General features: G+C 42.1%; 1 protein-coding gene across 1 annotated transcript in view; it reads right to left on the bottom strand.

Moving 5' to 3' along the window:
- Positions 1-12,692, bottom strand: part of DDC (dopa decarboxylase) — an 87,196-nt gene extending 74,504 nt beyond the window's left edge. Inside the window, exon 1 of the mRNA XM_055127111.1 lies at positions 12,507-12,692. The gene's annotated coding sequence lies outside the window, so the exon portion shown is untranslated. The remainder of the gene's footprint in view (positions 1-12,506) is intronic.
- Positions 12,693-15,828: the final 3,136 nt, after the last annotated feature.

Here is a 15,828-nt window from a genome sequence, read left to right as displayed (position 1 = left end):
AAATAAATACATAAATAAATACATAAAAACAACAACAACAAAAAATTTAATTTTTTGTTAAATTAAAAAATTTAATTTAATGTGGAGATACATCCAGCTGTATCTCCACATTCAAGTTTTAGAATTCCTGGGAATCTCACATTATACATCACTGATATGCCAGGAGTAGCACATCACATGGATGGGATATAAAGTAGAATGCAACCAATCTCTATTAAGAAAATATTATAACACGTGGCTCAACTTCTAACAACATGTTAGTAATCTCCTATATTCAGGCTTAATGGCTCCAGGGTGAGATACAACAATCTTCACACACTTTCTTCTAAGAAAATCTTTTTTAAAATCATTTTTAGCAAACTGTTTATAACAAGCAATACATTATTTAGTAATATACTATTTAGAGCCTTATATTAGGGTGGACTTGGGTAGTAGTTGGGAAAATTAGAAATAATGGTTGTGGGAAGTTGTAATGGTGATGGGGTTTGTGTTGGAACAAAATTATCATGGAAAACCTTATAAAAATAAAATTAAATTAAAAAAAGGAACAGCAGTTGGAAGTATCAAACAATGTCAAAAGCACTGGCACTGGATGACACAAAAGGTAATGCCAAGGAAAGAGCAGAGTGGAAGAAGGGGGCTGAGGAGCCAATTGGTGATAACTTAAGGATATTGGTCAAGTGTCTTGGACATTTTGTAAGTAAATTTATTTTATAAAATTAATTTTGCTAAGAAAATGGAATGGGGAACCAAAGACAAAAACTTGGGTTACTGGTAGAGGGACCCTGTCAATGGCAGTGGATTTAAAGCCAGAACATTAAATATCAAAACTCTATTATCAACAATTTTGTAAAATCATGGTGAATAACTATGAAAAAAATTTAAAAATAAAATATTTATCACTTGGGTTTTGTAGAAGAGACCCCAGATGCTACATAAGAACTTCATGTTTTTGCTGAAACTTGATAAATAATAGGCTAAATGGATGGGGTTGGAGAGAGAGCCCTCTGTGCTCCCTACTCCATTTGTCAATAAAGTTAAAACTACTATTAAAATACCTATTTGGACCCATCTTCCTGGCTCTCATTTCTACTGTCTGTGGTCTCACACCGGTCCATGGTTGGAAGTGTACCATAAGTGGTAGGGGCAGGGTCGAGGGCACTTAGGACAGAGAAGGGACCACTACGACAATGATAGTTAGAAATGATCACTCTGACTAGAACTTAGACAAGAACTGAGTGCTGAAAGGAGGAAAAGGGACAAATATGATGACCTGTATAGCAAACCACAATGCCCAAAAGGAGAGAGAGATTGCAGTGAGAGAGAGATTGCAGTGAGAGAGAGAACAGTGCCTGCCATAGAGGTGGACTGGGGTCTTAGGAGGGAAACGGGACATTGGTGGTAGGAAATGTACAATGGTGGAGGGACGAGTGCTAAAACATTTTGTGACTGAAATCCGATCATGAACTTTGTAACTCTATCTCACAGAGATTGAACACAAAAATAAATAAAGTATAGAATTGATTTTTTAAAAATATATTTTTATTAAGCCACCGTGATTTACAAAGATATTAATAGTTGGGTTTCAGGCATACAAGTTCTAGTACCAGTCCCACCACCAGTGTCAACTTACCTTTACCAATGTCCCCAGTTTTCCTCCCAGCACCCCAGCTGCATTCTTGTCAAACACGTGTTTAAGTATGGTTGTTGTTGTTTGGGGGGTTGCTGTTGTTTGGGGGAGAGTGGGACCCACACCTGTTGATTTACTCCAGGCCCTTTGCCCAGGAACTACTCCTGACTCTGCTCTCAGTGATTACTTCTGGCAGGGTTCAGAGGACTATACAAGATACCAGGGATCAAACCTGGGTCAATCTTGTGCAAGGCTGTACTATCCCCATTGTACTATCATACTGGCCCTGACTGCTATAGTTTGATCTTGTGCTTTCAGTGTTGTGGCTCTGTGACTTAGCTATATAGTTATACCATTCTCTGCCCAACAACATACCTGAGTTTCCTGGCTGCTAGTCCTGCTACCTCCTTTCTCCTTCTAACTCCCGTTCAGTTTCTTTCCTTGCCTGTCCTTCCCAGACACCAGGGTCAAGTGCATTGTTGAACACCCAGGTTGATTTCATAGCTTAGCTATTGTACTAAGTGGTGAGGTGAATAGTGTGCATATGTCCTCTTGAATGAATCTTTTTGTATCCTGGGGTAGACACTCAGAAATGGGACTGCTGTTTCCATGGCAGCCCATTTCTTATTTTTCTAAGAAATCTCCACACTGAGAGGAAAGAAATCAGGTGTGAGAAGAGGGAGAGGAGAGATATTTGTGAAGCGGCAGGGGGCAGGGGTCAAGATATATTGGAGGTGTCATGGAATGATAGAATTAAATATCCAAACTGCTGACTCAACAACACCGAAATTAGGAGACCCAAATTTTAACAACTAAACTTAGAAAGGTGCCTATTAAGATGGCAGGGATTGGGGTAGAGCGGGAAGTAGGAAAGGGAACCTGGGAACAGTGATGGAAGAAAGTTACAGGGGTGATGGGGTTGGTGCTGAAAAACTGTATATATTTTTTTAAAAATCTCCATACTGTTTTCCATGGGGATTGAACCAGAGGACATTCTCACAAGCAGTGGATGAGGGTTCCTTTTTTGCACTATGGGCCTGCCACGAAAAACTGTTCCTAATTTGTTTGATTTGTGTCATTCTCACTGGTATGAGATAATATCTCATTTTCATCCTGATTTAGATTTCCTTAATAGTAAGTGATGATGAGCACTTTTTCATATGCTTTCTTCAGAGAAATGCCTGTTCATTTTCTCTACCCATTTTTATGTGGTCTGGGGACTTTTTGGCTGTTGACCTTTGTGAGTACTTTATCACACACACAATCACAATATCCCATTAATCACTGATTTCTCGGGTGGGCTCAGTAATATCTTATTTCGTCCTTTCCCTGAGATTTTAGAAGTCTATCTCGACTCGGCCCTCCTAACGATGTTGCACTGGGGCTCTTCAGGGTCAGGGGAATGAGATTCAGCTTGTTACTGCATTTTGCATATGAATATACCATGGGAAGCTTGCAAGGCTGTCCCATGTGGGCTGGAAACTCTCAGAAGCTTGCCAGTTTCTCCTAGAGGGAGAAGTAGGCTAAAGATATCTGCTTCTGAGAGCTTGCTTTTAAGTCTCTCTCTGGATGTTGGCCATTGATGGTATTACACACACCTGGGTTCTTCTGCCGGTACCTTCATGCATGAGGCCTGTCCGAACGTGTAGAAAGGAGCCTCCAGCATGGCTGTAGCTAGGTTCTGGTGATCTTCAGCCACCGGGAGCTCTGCTCGGGGTGGGGAGGGAAGCTGGAGCTCATCCCCTCCGAGGGGCCCCGGGGAAGACAGCCAGGCATGCGGGCAAGAGACTCTCTGCTTTATATATCTTCATATATCTTGCATACTTTATATATCTAGCATAATAACTGTTATCTGGTTATCTTATGTCTTGAGTACAAATATATTCCCCCATTCAGTTGAGTGCCTTTCAACTTAAGCCCATGCTTCTTTTGCCATGCAGAAACTCTTGAGTTTGATGTAGTTGCATTTATTTATTTAGTTATTTATTTATTCTGTTGCCCATACCATTGATTTTTTTTCCATGGGACATCAAAAGAACACCTGGCCGCCCACCTACAAGATGGTCAGACTTTTTCATCCAGACCCTGAATGAACAGTTTAATGCTCTTTGTGTTCCTGGACCCCTAAGGTCATAGGGGTCCCCCTTGTGAACACAGGAGCTAAGGCCTGATAAGACCCTCACTCCATTTCTGTCTAAGCAGTAACAGACTCAGAGGAGGCTGGACCCCCTCTGAGAGAAGCTCCAGCAGGAGCAAAAGGCCAGAAATTTCAAAGAAGGCCATGGATCATTCCCAACTCAACCCCCTCGGCAACCACCCTAGCAATGGACTCTTACCTAGCTAGAAAGCCCCATGTGGGGCAGCTTAGGAAAACCCTATGAAAGCCACCTGAACAAAGGAAGGGCACGCATATGCTACCTGAGTCCATGTGCTGCTTGTGGCCGAGCACATGTGGCGCCTGAGCATATGTGTCACCCACCTCTCCCTTCTTGAGATGGGTACTGGGACTCTCTCCACCTTCGGAGAAGCCCACATTCTCTCTTGAACGTGTTACTCTCCCCACTTTCTCTCCCTCCTTCCCCTTCCTAAAAATTCTCCAAATAAAATCTGTTTTTACTTCACTGCTTCCCTACTCATGAAATTCTTTTCTGCGAGACAATACAAAGTACCCGGAATCCTTGGGTAAGGTCTGGGACTGACTTTCCTTTCCTGAAAAGAGCAATTCCTCACTTGGGCCTGAGTCTGTGGCTCCCCTAGAAACTGAGTGGTAGGAGACCAGGGGGACAGCAGGTGTGGCTCGGCAGCCACCTGGTGGGGCTGGGGGGCTCTGGCCTGCCGCACGGGGCCTCACTGCAGACTTTATCAGTCCTAGCTTTCCTACACTCTCCCGGGTGAAACCCTGACCATTTCCTTCCACTCATTTAATTACTTTTGTGCAGATTGGGGTGCTCATGATGAAATTTCTGGAAATAGGGATTCTCATGGATTTAGAAAACTGTCAAAATTATATTCACTTCTAATTCAAGCTGTTGGCATGTTGTCGACTTTGCTGGCACTGTCATCCCATTCACAAAGAGGAAGGTTGGGCCCAGGGGCTGTGCCCACTGTCCCACCAGCCCCTGATCCCCAACCCACCACTTTCCTAACACACTGGGCTCAAACACACATCACAAACTCAAAAGGTTTGATGAGATTAAGGGTTAACAAACGCTGAGGAAAGCATGCCTAATCCTTTATTTTATTTCTAAAGGTCTTCTATTGTGTTATTTTTTTCTATCTCTTAAGTGATATCTCTCTCTTCTATGTCTTTAGTTAAATTGAATCCTGGGTATTTGGTGTTATTTTTTTAAATTTTTTAAAATTTTATTGAATCACCATGAGATAGTTACAAGCTTTCATGTTTGGGTTACAATCTCATAATGATCAAACACCCATCCCTCCACCAGGGCACATTTCCCACCACCAATATCCCGGGTATATCCCCCCTTTCCCACCCTCGCTCTGCCTCTAAGGCAGACAATATTCCCCATACTCTCTCTCTACTTTTGGCCATTATAGCTTGCAACACAGACACTGAGAAGTCATCATGTTTGGTCCATTACCTACTTTCAGCATGCATCTCCCATCCCAACTGGTTCCTCCAGCCATCATTTTCTTAGTGATCCCTTCTCTATTCCATCTGCCTTCTCCCCTCCACTCATGAAGCAGTCTTCCAGCTGTAGGGCAATCCCCCTGGCCATTGTATCTACTGTCCTTGGGTGTCAGCCTCATGTGATGCTACCCTACACTCCACAAATGAGTGCAGTCCCTCTATGTCTGTCCATCTCTTTCTGACTCATTTCACTTAGTATTATACTCTCCATGTTTATCCATTTATAAGCAAATTTCATGACTTCATCTCTCCTAACAGCTGCATAGTATTACATTGTGTAGATGTACCAAAGTTTCTTTAACCAGTCATCTGTTTTAGGGCACTTGGGTTGTTTCCATATTTTGGCTATCAAAAGCAGTTTATGCCTGAGCCCCCGAAGGGATTTTCTGAATGCCCGAAGTCCCCTAAGGGACTACAGACCATTCTCCTTCTAGCTTCCATTGAAAATCCATCAGACTTCCAAGCACCACATAGATCTTTTCCCCCCATGGGAATCATTGTATTATTAGTGAGAAAGTTTGAAAATTTTTTGAAAAATCAGACATAAAAACATTGTAAGTTATATATTATAATAGGAATATGTTTTATTCACCTTATTATTCAGTTTTCAGACCAAGAGGGTTCCTCCCATATTCTTAAGACAAAGATTGGGTACTATTAATTAACTATTGGGTAAGATTCATTTTGAAAGCCTGATACAATTTTGGCTAAGAAGAGATGAAGGATGGTAGATTTGTGTGTGTATGTGTGTGTGTGTGTGTGTGTGTGTGTGCATGCGCGCGCTCATGTATGTGTAGGGGGCGGGGTCTTTTTGTCGACAGGAATGCTTGTTATTGCTATTAGAAATGAATTTCAGAGAAAATATTAACATAAAGATATTAATACATAATTAATTTCAGGTCATATTCTACATGCCTTCAGAATTCTTGAAACTTTTTAATTCGCATCTGTTTAGTGATTACCCAATAGAAATGATGACTATTTTATAAAATATCACTGTATCACTGTCATCCTGTTGTTCATTGATTTACTTAAGCAGGTGACAGTAACATCTCCATTTGTCCCAGCCCTGAGATTTTAGTAGCCACTCCTTACTCGTCTTTCCCAATGATTGGAAGCTCTTTCAGGGTCAGGGGAATGAGACCTGTTTTTGTTACTGTTTTTGGCATATCAAGTACACCATGAGGAGCTTGCCAGGCTCTGCCGTGCGGGCGGGATACTCTCGGTAACTTGACAGGCTCTCCAAAAGAGACCAGAGGGATGTTGAGATAAAATCCGAATTAGTTACTTGTCTCAGCTAAGTTGAAGATGCCCAGTGTCGGGCTCAGAGGAGTGACCCACCTCATTCCCACACTGCAGGGCTTGTAAAATATAAAACTTTAAATATGTTACAGTTGCTGGATTTTGTCTTATTATGTAATTATCACAAGCATGCATTTCTTACCATGCTCCTGTTTTGTCCCCCTGCCTCCTTTGTTTGCCTTTTGCCTCAATCCATTTCGGAAGAGGGTACAAGATCATTTATATTGTTGACACTTCAAATACGTAAGTTTTCTCTACTATCTGCCATTTTTTTCCAGTGGTGGGGGGGATTTTAAAAAATTAAAGCATAGTGGTTTGCAGAGTTATTCCTAGTTGAGTTTTAGACAGACAATATTACAGCACTGATGCCACCACCAGTGTCAGCTTCCCTGCACAAACATTCCCAGGTTCCCTCCCACATCTGTGCCCAAATCCCTCTTCACAGGCACCTCTCTAGGTTTGGCTGTTAAAGTTTGGGTCTGTTGACTCTGTGGTTTGGGTATTTGGTGCTATCATTTGTGCCTTTATGCTGAGTCCCCTGCCACATCTTAGAGGAGCGCCCTGTCTCCTTTGGGGATGGAGCAGCCGAGCAGACTGCAGAGGTGCCTCTCGCCCTCTCTCCCAGCTCAGTCGGGCTCCTCTACAGTCTCAGTTTCTTTACTGCTGCAGTGTTCGTCCCAGATGGTCCACAGGGACCCGGAGGTGGGGGCTGGGGGGTGGGGGCATGGGAAGAACAGTTGGGGACCTGATCTTGAGACTGACGCCTGGGCCACGGAGCAGGAGGTGACTTGGTGGCTCTCTAGTCAGTTTCCTTGCATGTATGGGGTCACTGAGGCCACTAGCAGAAGGCAGTTGTGCTCTCAAGCTGCATCTGGCATGCAGTTTTGGGCCCGTGCCAGTGCTCAGGGGCTACTTCTGCAGCAGGGCCCCGGGGACCATTCTGTGTCCTGAATGGTTCAGGGCTCAGATCTATAAAGCTTGTATTCAGCCCTCTAAGCAATTTCCCCGAAACTAGCATTTTATATTTATTTTTATTAATTTAATTTAGTTTTAATATTTTTTTTGTGTGTGTGTATGTGTGTGGTTTTAGGGATTGACCAGTGCTTCATACCTGCCAGGTCTCCCTCTCTCTCTTTTTTTTTACTTTGGAAATGGAATGTTTATTTATTTATTTATTTATTTATTTATTTATTTATTTATTTGGCTTTTTGGGTCATACCTGGCGATGCTCAGGGCTGACTCCTGGTTCTGCACTCAGAAGTCACTCCTGGCGGTCCTCGGGGGACCATATGGGATGCTGGAAATTGAACCTGGGTTGGCTGCATTCAAGGAAAATGCCCTACCTGCTGTACTATCACTCCAGCCCCCTATTTATTTTTTTTTAATTTATTTTAAATGAATCACTGTGTGCTACAGTTACAGACTTACAAATTTTCGTGTTTACGTTTCAGTCATACAATGGATCGAGTGCCCATCCCTCCACCAGTGCCCATTCTCCAACACCAAAGTTCCCAACATCCCTCCCATCTCCTCTGTTCCCCCGTCGCCGCCCCCGCCCCCCCCCCCCGTCCTCCCTCCTTCCGCCTATGTGACAGGCACATTTCCTTTTACTCTCTCTCTCTCCTTTAAGGTTTTGTACTCTGCAATGCTACTAGGTCTCTTATCGCAGCTCTAGTGTTTTTGTTTTCATTGGTGTCATAATGGAAAGGTTGAAGCTTCTCCTGACAGGTGAATCACGTGGCTGTGAGTGGAATACGAAGGAACCAGTAAAAAGGGTCTACATCAGCAGGGCTCAGATTCAGTCAGTGAGAGTCCCTTTCTTAAATGGAAATAGCAAAAAAGTTGCCACTGCTGGTGTTTTATTCCTTCCCCACTTAATAAGTAGTGCTCCATCTAAGTATTTTCCACCTGGCAATTTTCTCTGGAAAGGGTAAGTGAAGAATTAATGAATACTGTGAATTTCTGTTCCCTCCCACAGGAAAACGATACTAGTTCTTCTCCCATCCGACTGTGTTCTGATGCAATATAAAACTGACGAAATTTTATAGCGTAGTCACCTCAAAAGAATGGGGAGAGATGACGTTAGACTTGTTGAGTTTATTTTGAAATTTACTCTTGATCTAAGACATTTCAAATAGATTTTATCAGAACCTCTGGTTGGTACCTTCTAATCACTTCTTCCTAACAACACCACCTGCCATTTGCCTTATTACATCCGCAGAATTACATGACTATGTGATATAGCACAAAGTCACCCTTACTGATTTCTAATTAAGGATTTTGCTATATTATTAGACTCCATTCACCTTCCCCCGCCCCTGTCACCCCCTCCAGCCAACTCTCTGCCTCTCCGAAATGACTGGTTTCCTACCAGAATATCTCAGTGCCATGGTGTCCAGTTGCTGTTTTCCTATTGAATTTATTCCTCAAAGATGTCAATTTTCCTGGGGCCAGAGAGATAGTACTGTGGGTAGGGTGTTTACCTTGCACACGGTGAACCTCAGTTTGATCCTGTTTGATCCTGGGCACCTTATATCGTCTCATGAACCCACCAGGAAACTTCTCTGAGCACAGAGCCAGGAGTAAGCCGTGAGCATCACACAGAAATAGGGCATGGGAACCGAGAGCCGCGGCACGAGAAGCAGAGCCTCCTCGCCTATTGACTGTGATCCTGAGGTCTCCTAACCCATTTTGGCACCAGAGCGGATGCTTGAGCCATCCATTTTGACTGTGAACTGAGCTAAAATATTAGAAACCCAAAACCGCACGGACTCAAAGTCTTCACTCTTACCAATGAAGAGAAATTATTAGATGATGCCTATTCGGCAGGCCTGATTGTTGGGGAAAATTTCCAATCAATAATAGTGAGTTCTGTATGGAAATATGAAATGTACTCAATATATATAGAGAATAATGGGAATATCATTAGCTACTTAGATGAGGGGTGGGGTGGGAGGGGGGTGTATTGGGGTTCTTGGTGGTGGAACGGGTGCACTGGTGAAGGGATGGTGGTTTAATCAGTATTTGACTGTGACTTAAACCTGAAAGCTTTGTATTTTTTTCTTGTTTTCACGGTGGTTCAATAAAATATTTCTTTAAAAAAAAAAAAGAAATAGGGCATGGCACCCCTCCCCCATCATGGCAATTTTTCCCTTTGGAAATAAAAGTGTTTCATACTTCCTTTGCATGCTGCTAGATTTATTTCCTCTCCCCCCCTAGCTGGTGCCCCCAAATGCTACAAAAATGTCATCTTTCTCAAGCATGGTAAATATGAAGCTTCCCTATCCATTCTCTGCTTGTTTTATTGCTTATTCAAATTGGATAAGTTTATTGTTGTTATTTTAAGAAGTTTTAATAAGAACCACTCAGTAATTATAATTTTAGCGTTCCTCCTCTATTTCCATTTAATTTTAGTATTACCCCAGAAGAAACTTTCTTAGAGGGAAAGTACTCCTACCTTTTACTAGTTCACAGATCTCTACCATCTGCCATTCAATAGACACAGACATTAAATTATATTTTTATTGGTTGCTTCTTTCAGAGCGACCCTAACATCTGGATATGTGTATATGTCATATAATGATTCTCTCTCATTATAGACATGTGGTGCCTGCTGTGGTGAGTCTTAGTATACACTTGCACACACTTTGGACCGATCCATTTTTCCTCTATATAGAGACTCATTGGTAAATATTGACTCCTCAATTCACTGTTCCTTGAGCACAGTTGCTGGCTTAATTATGCTTTGCTAATGAGCTGTCATCAGAGATGCCTCTGAGTCAAATCCTGAGGACATGTTGGCACTCAAATGTCACACCCTATTGCCTAAAAAAGGCCAAAGAAATCAGCTTTATTCGACCTTCAGAGCTTGTGTAAGACAGACTTCTCATGACACTCCCAGCAGCCCCTGTTGAATCTCAGTCCTGACACTTTACCAAAGCCCAGAGAGATAAGGCTTTTTTACTATAGAGAGTTTTACTATACCCAAGTGAGGCCATACAACCTGGGGAAATAATGGCAGGGAGAATCTTGGTGTGAGGACAGCCTCCTTGAAGACGGCATCTGGGCTCACCTATGCTGTACACCACTGGCCCTGACGTGGCCTGAGGGTGGAAGCCCCCACATCGCAGAGGAGACTCTGACCTGGACAGAGAGGCAGAGTCTGTCTCCAGAGTGTGGCAAGGCTCTGGGGGTGTTCCAGAGAGCACCGAGCCCATCTGCGCTCAGCCCAGGAAAGCAGCTTCTGAGCCTCTTCCCAGGAACCAGTGTAAGCACGTAATCTCTAGGTACTCTACAAAAGGCAAAATGGCAATATTCTGCCATGTTAGAAACGGCAAACAGACTCAGGGAAGCGGGGGCTTCTTTAAGCCACATGTGATTCCACACTCAGTCTATCATATTGGGAATGTAAGACTGGCTCCTTCTGGCACGAGGGCTCTATGTCCATTGTTCCTAGGGATCCTCCATCCACTTCACTGAGACCATTTAATTTGCTCAGCTCCTGCCCCTATATGTGTCTCTTTTTCCAGGCATGCCTATGAACACCCTGATAAACATCAGGTCACCTCTTCTAAAATAGCATCTTTTCCTAGGGCCTTCCTTGCTATTGCCACCAGACTAAAATGAAGTTTCCAAGAGTACAGGGTAAAAATATTCCAAATCATTAACATATTGAAATTGGAGTTAACATATTGAATGGAAAGGGTTTTTAACACATATTTGGATAAAACTGACTGGGCAGAGGCACACTCTTTGTCCAGAAGAAATGAAAGAGAGTGACTTGTACTATTCTCTTTTAAAAGCGGATTTTAACACTACTGTAACTCCTTAAATTGTAATAATTAAATCAAAACATGCAGACACTCCTGTCTTTTCCTTCTCCATGGTCCCAGGATGCCTGCTCTCTTTGCTGGACTCCACAGCTCCTGCAAGCAAAGATTCTGTTTATCTAGGCACCCCTGAAGACTGAGAGAGGCCAGGTTTTATGCTTTAATTATCCGCTTTGCTTTCAGTTCTCTGTGGAAGGGTAATTGCTGCTGGTCCAAATGAAAAAATCAATTGTAAGAAACCTGGCTCTGGAAACATTTACAAGAGAAATTGACTGAGGGGAAAAAAAGCAGATCACCCGCTTGACTTCCCTCTGGTGATGAAGAACACAGCCGTACCCAGCATGGCGAAGCGTGAGGCAGCATCCCTAACCTCCCCCGAGCTCTCACCTGTTGGTGAACCATTAATAATATAGCTCCCATGGGCCAGAGAGACAGTCCTGTGGGTAAGGCTTTGCTTTGAACACAGCTGACCTGGGTTCGATCCCTGACACCCCAGAGGGATCCCTGAGACACCCCTGGAGTGATGCCTGAGTGTAGAACCAGGAATGTGGCCCCACAACAAAGCAAAAAGGCAAAAGGCTGTGAGGACAGCAAATGTGAGTTTCACAGCAATGGTGTGAAGATGCTACTGTTTTTTCCAGTTGTGGCAGGAGCCCCGCCAGGAGCCACGCCAGGCTCTTCTGCATCCCGTGCAAACTGGGATTTGTTTCCCAACAGCCACATCCACCTTTTTCACTTCCTCTCACAGCTCCCCTAGGCTCTAGCTAGATGCACCCTGCGTCCACTGGAAAGTCATTTCTACTCTGTCACACTGCTGTAATGCTGCTGAGAACATAGCTAAAAACCATCACAAGTTTGAGTTAGAAAGTGACTCTGATTTGCACCTATTTACTAATAAAATTTTTCCAGCACACTCCCCTTACAGTCAGCAAACAGATGCAAATAGTCTCAGCAAGAGAAAAACCAACCTCTGGAATCAACAGGCAAACCTCTCACCTCCAAGCCTAGAATCAACAGGCAAACCCCTCATCTTGGTCCCAAGCTCCCCAGCAAGCCTAATCCCCAGCCGACAGGGACAAAGAACAATACTCACGGGCAGCCTAGGGCTGTGTGATCTCTGTCCCTGATCGCTCTCCTTGCTCTCCTCGGTGACAGTTAAAAGGCACAGAGGATGTGATTGCCATTTATGTAGACAGTGTCCGCCTTCCCAAAGCCAATCAGAACAGCTTGCTTCCTTCTTCACCCAGCAGCCTGCCTCTCCCCGCACCCCTGCTGCCAGCAGCCTGCTCCCACCGCCCAACAGGAGGGCTGCTAGGGGCAGAGCAGGACTGAGGAGACAGAGAGCTGGCCTTGTGGAGGGGCCAGGAATCCAGAAAAAAAAGCCCATGTCCTCAGTGGGCTACGTGGAAGCCAGATACAGACCAGTCCTGGAGACTAAAGTCCAGAACTACAATTAATTCTCTGGATTTAATCCTTTCTATCAGCACTTATTATATTCTCTTACGAGTATTAATAATTTGCTAGTTCAGCTGGATTTTAGCACAATAATACTGCCCATAACTTGTAAGAATGTTGCCCTTTGCCCCCCTGATCCAGGGACTGAACCCAGGAACTCATATAAGCAAAGCATCATTGAGCCACATCTCTAGCTCATGGTCCATTTATTTTCATTTCATTTTCCTTAAAAAATTATTATTTTGTTGTTGGGCCATACCTGGCAGTGCTCAGGGCTTACTCCTGACTCTGTGCTCAAAGATCACTCCTGGTGGTGTCGGGGGGATAGGGGAAGGACCACAAGGTACTGGGGATGGCAACAGGGTCAGCCATGTGCATGACAAGCGTTCCACCAGCTCTACTATCTTTTGGCCGTAATTTATTTTTCTTCTTTGTCATATTGTCTAGACTTGTGCTGTTTGACTACACACCCATGGGCCACTTGCTACTGAGTTCTTAAATACAACTGGTGTGACAGAGGAAATAATGCTTAATATTATCACTGGAGTATGAATCTAAAAACAAGCTGTACAAAAATTTTTTGTATAAAATTTTAGCATATTTCACTTCACTTGTTTAATTTCATAAACCAATCCTATTCGAATGAAATACGTGTCTGTCCTTGAGTGTTGCCCTTCGGGTGCCTGGCACCTGACTGACCCTGTTCGAAGCCTCCAGAACATTGTCGGGCAGCAGCAGAGGGAAAGAATACTCTGCTCTTAATTCAAAAGCAGTGTGTCAAACGTGTCACTATTGAAAATGCAGTTTTATTGAAAATTCTTTATAGAATTGTTTCTTTTATTCCTATTTTTTAAAAAATTTAATTTCATCAGTTAATTCTGCATCAAGAGGAAATGATATGGTTTTCTTCCACTAAATTACTAGCATATTTTTTGTAGACTTTTTTATGCTTGGGATAAAACTATGATGTATCAGCAGGAGAAGGGAAGGTTTGGGGCAACACCAGGTGGTGTTAAGGGGCTTCTCCTGACACAGCTCAGCTGGTGTTGAGGGACCATATGTGACACCGTGGATAGAACCAGGACTGGCCACATGCAAAGCAAGGGCCTTAACTCCTGTACAGCTCTCATTCTAAGCACTAACACTTTGTAACATAAATTTTGTCATTATTATATGAGTAAAATTGCATTTCTACAGTTTCAGTGTCAGATCTGATGATTTGTTAAACTGATTTGAGAAAAAAATCCTTTAAAAAATTCTCTGAAACAGTTTTTTGGGATTCAGATTTTATGGAGATTTGAAAATATTCAATCACAAGAGTATTTATTTGAAATCATACATAAAAGTTATTACCCCTTTCCATATATTTGGGTGAATTAAAAAATACTTCTCTTGCTCTTTAAACCCAATTTGATCAAAAATTTAAACTTAATGGCAAGTGTTTTTTTTTCATAATAAACTCATTACACACCAGCTCTCTGAGATAACATCGAGTCTCTGTGACACTACTATTGATTTATTTCCCATGACTTTTGTCTCTAGCTAATATTGTCAGAACTGTGAATTCTGTACCAGTCATAAAAATAGTCCAGTAGTGTATGATTTTGATGATTCTTCTGAATCCATCATTTTTCTATAATCCCTGCTCTTGATCCTTGTCATTGCCTGTATTCGATTGTCTATTTATTTATTTTTTTACTCAGGGATAACTCCTGGAGGGCTCAGGGAACCAAATGGAATGTAGAGGAATGAACGTGGGTTGGCTGCATGTAAGGCAAATGCACTAACTTTGACCTACATCCAACAGTCTTTAGGTTTATTTTGTTACTGTTTTCCTAACATCTTTAAGTTGAGTGATAGCTTCACTAATTTTGGGCCTTCAATTTTCTATTTTAAAATCATTTCATTCTTTCTACGCACTGTTTTCTTTTTTCATTTCACATGTTTTATTTTTTAAGTGCTTTTTATGAGGCACCAGGATTCACAATATTAATCATACTTTTCAGGCATGTATCACTACAGTATCACATTTATCCAGTTAATCCCATCCTTCATGCACTGCTTTCAATGTCTCAACTTTTTAATGTGACATTTTTCAGAATTGATAAATATTATTTAATATTTTTATATGATTCATTAACTGTGTAGCTTTACAAAACAGTTTTTACATATAGAAAGTGGTGCTTGCTTAATTTTTAAAAATTCTAATTTTCTTTAGTTGCAAATTGTGTGATTTTTATGTGATAGCAATTTCCTGATAATGTTCACACTTACATTATATGTGTTACATGCTCAGCTTTTGTAAATTTTTACTATTCACTTGAAAAAAATGCATTCCCTAATTATTGAGTGGGCCCACATGTCCAACAAACCAAATGCACTTATGAAACTTTTATAAACATTTCTATCTGGATTTATTATCTAGTTTCCTATAATTATTGAAGATATATTAAAATTATGCACTATGATGAAAAATTCATAAATTCCTTCCCTTGGTTGTGCTAAAATATTTGTCTTCTATATTTAAGACTCTTCTATCATTAGTTATTTGTTTAAAATTGTGCTATCTACTTGGTGGGCTGAAACTTTCCATCACTTTTATGGTAATGAATGATTTCATAGAATACTGAAATGTTCTTGTTAAAATGGGGGTACAGCTGTTCTTACCCACAGTTCAGCACTCTTGAGTTTTCTCACCTGCCAGGGAGAGTAAAGATGAGGATGGCATCATAGGACATTACCGCTTCTTCACAGATTACTTCGTAGTGGGCTAAGTCTGATGGGTATGGTTTAGAGTTGATGCTGCACAAACACTTTCTGACTTTGAAATAGCACAAGCCTGCTCTGTGAGTCCACTGGAGTGACAGCTCTGTGGAGTAGTTCTCTTATATACCTTCTTCCAACTGAGCAGAACTGAATTCCACAATGAACTGCTCAGGAATAACAGTCCCTTAGTCATG

The sequence above is a fragment of the Sorex araneus genome, chromosome 2, assembly GCF_027595985.1.
Source record: "Sorex araneus isolate mSorAra2 chromosome 2, mSorAra2.pri, whole genome shotgun sequence".
In the NCBI taxonomy this organism is placed as follows: Eukaryota; Metazoa; Chordata; class Mammalia; order Eulipotyphla; family Soricidae; genus Sorex; species Sorex araneus.
This window is presented reverse-complemented; position numbering and strand designations above follow the sequence as displayed.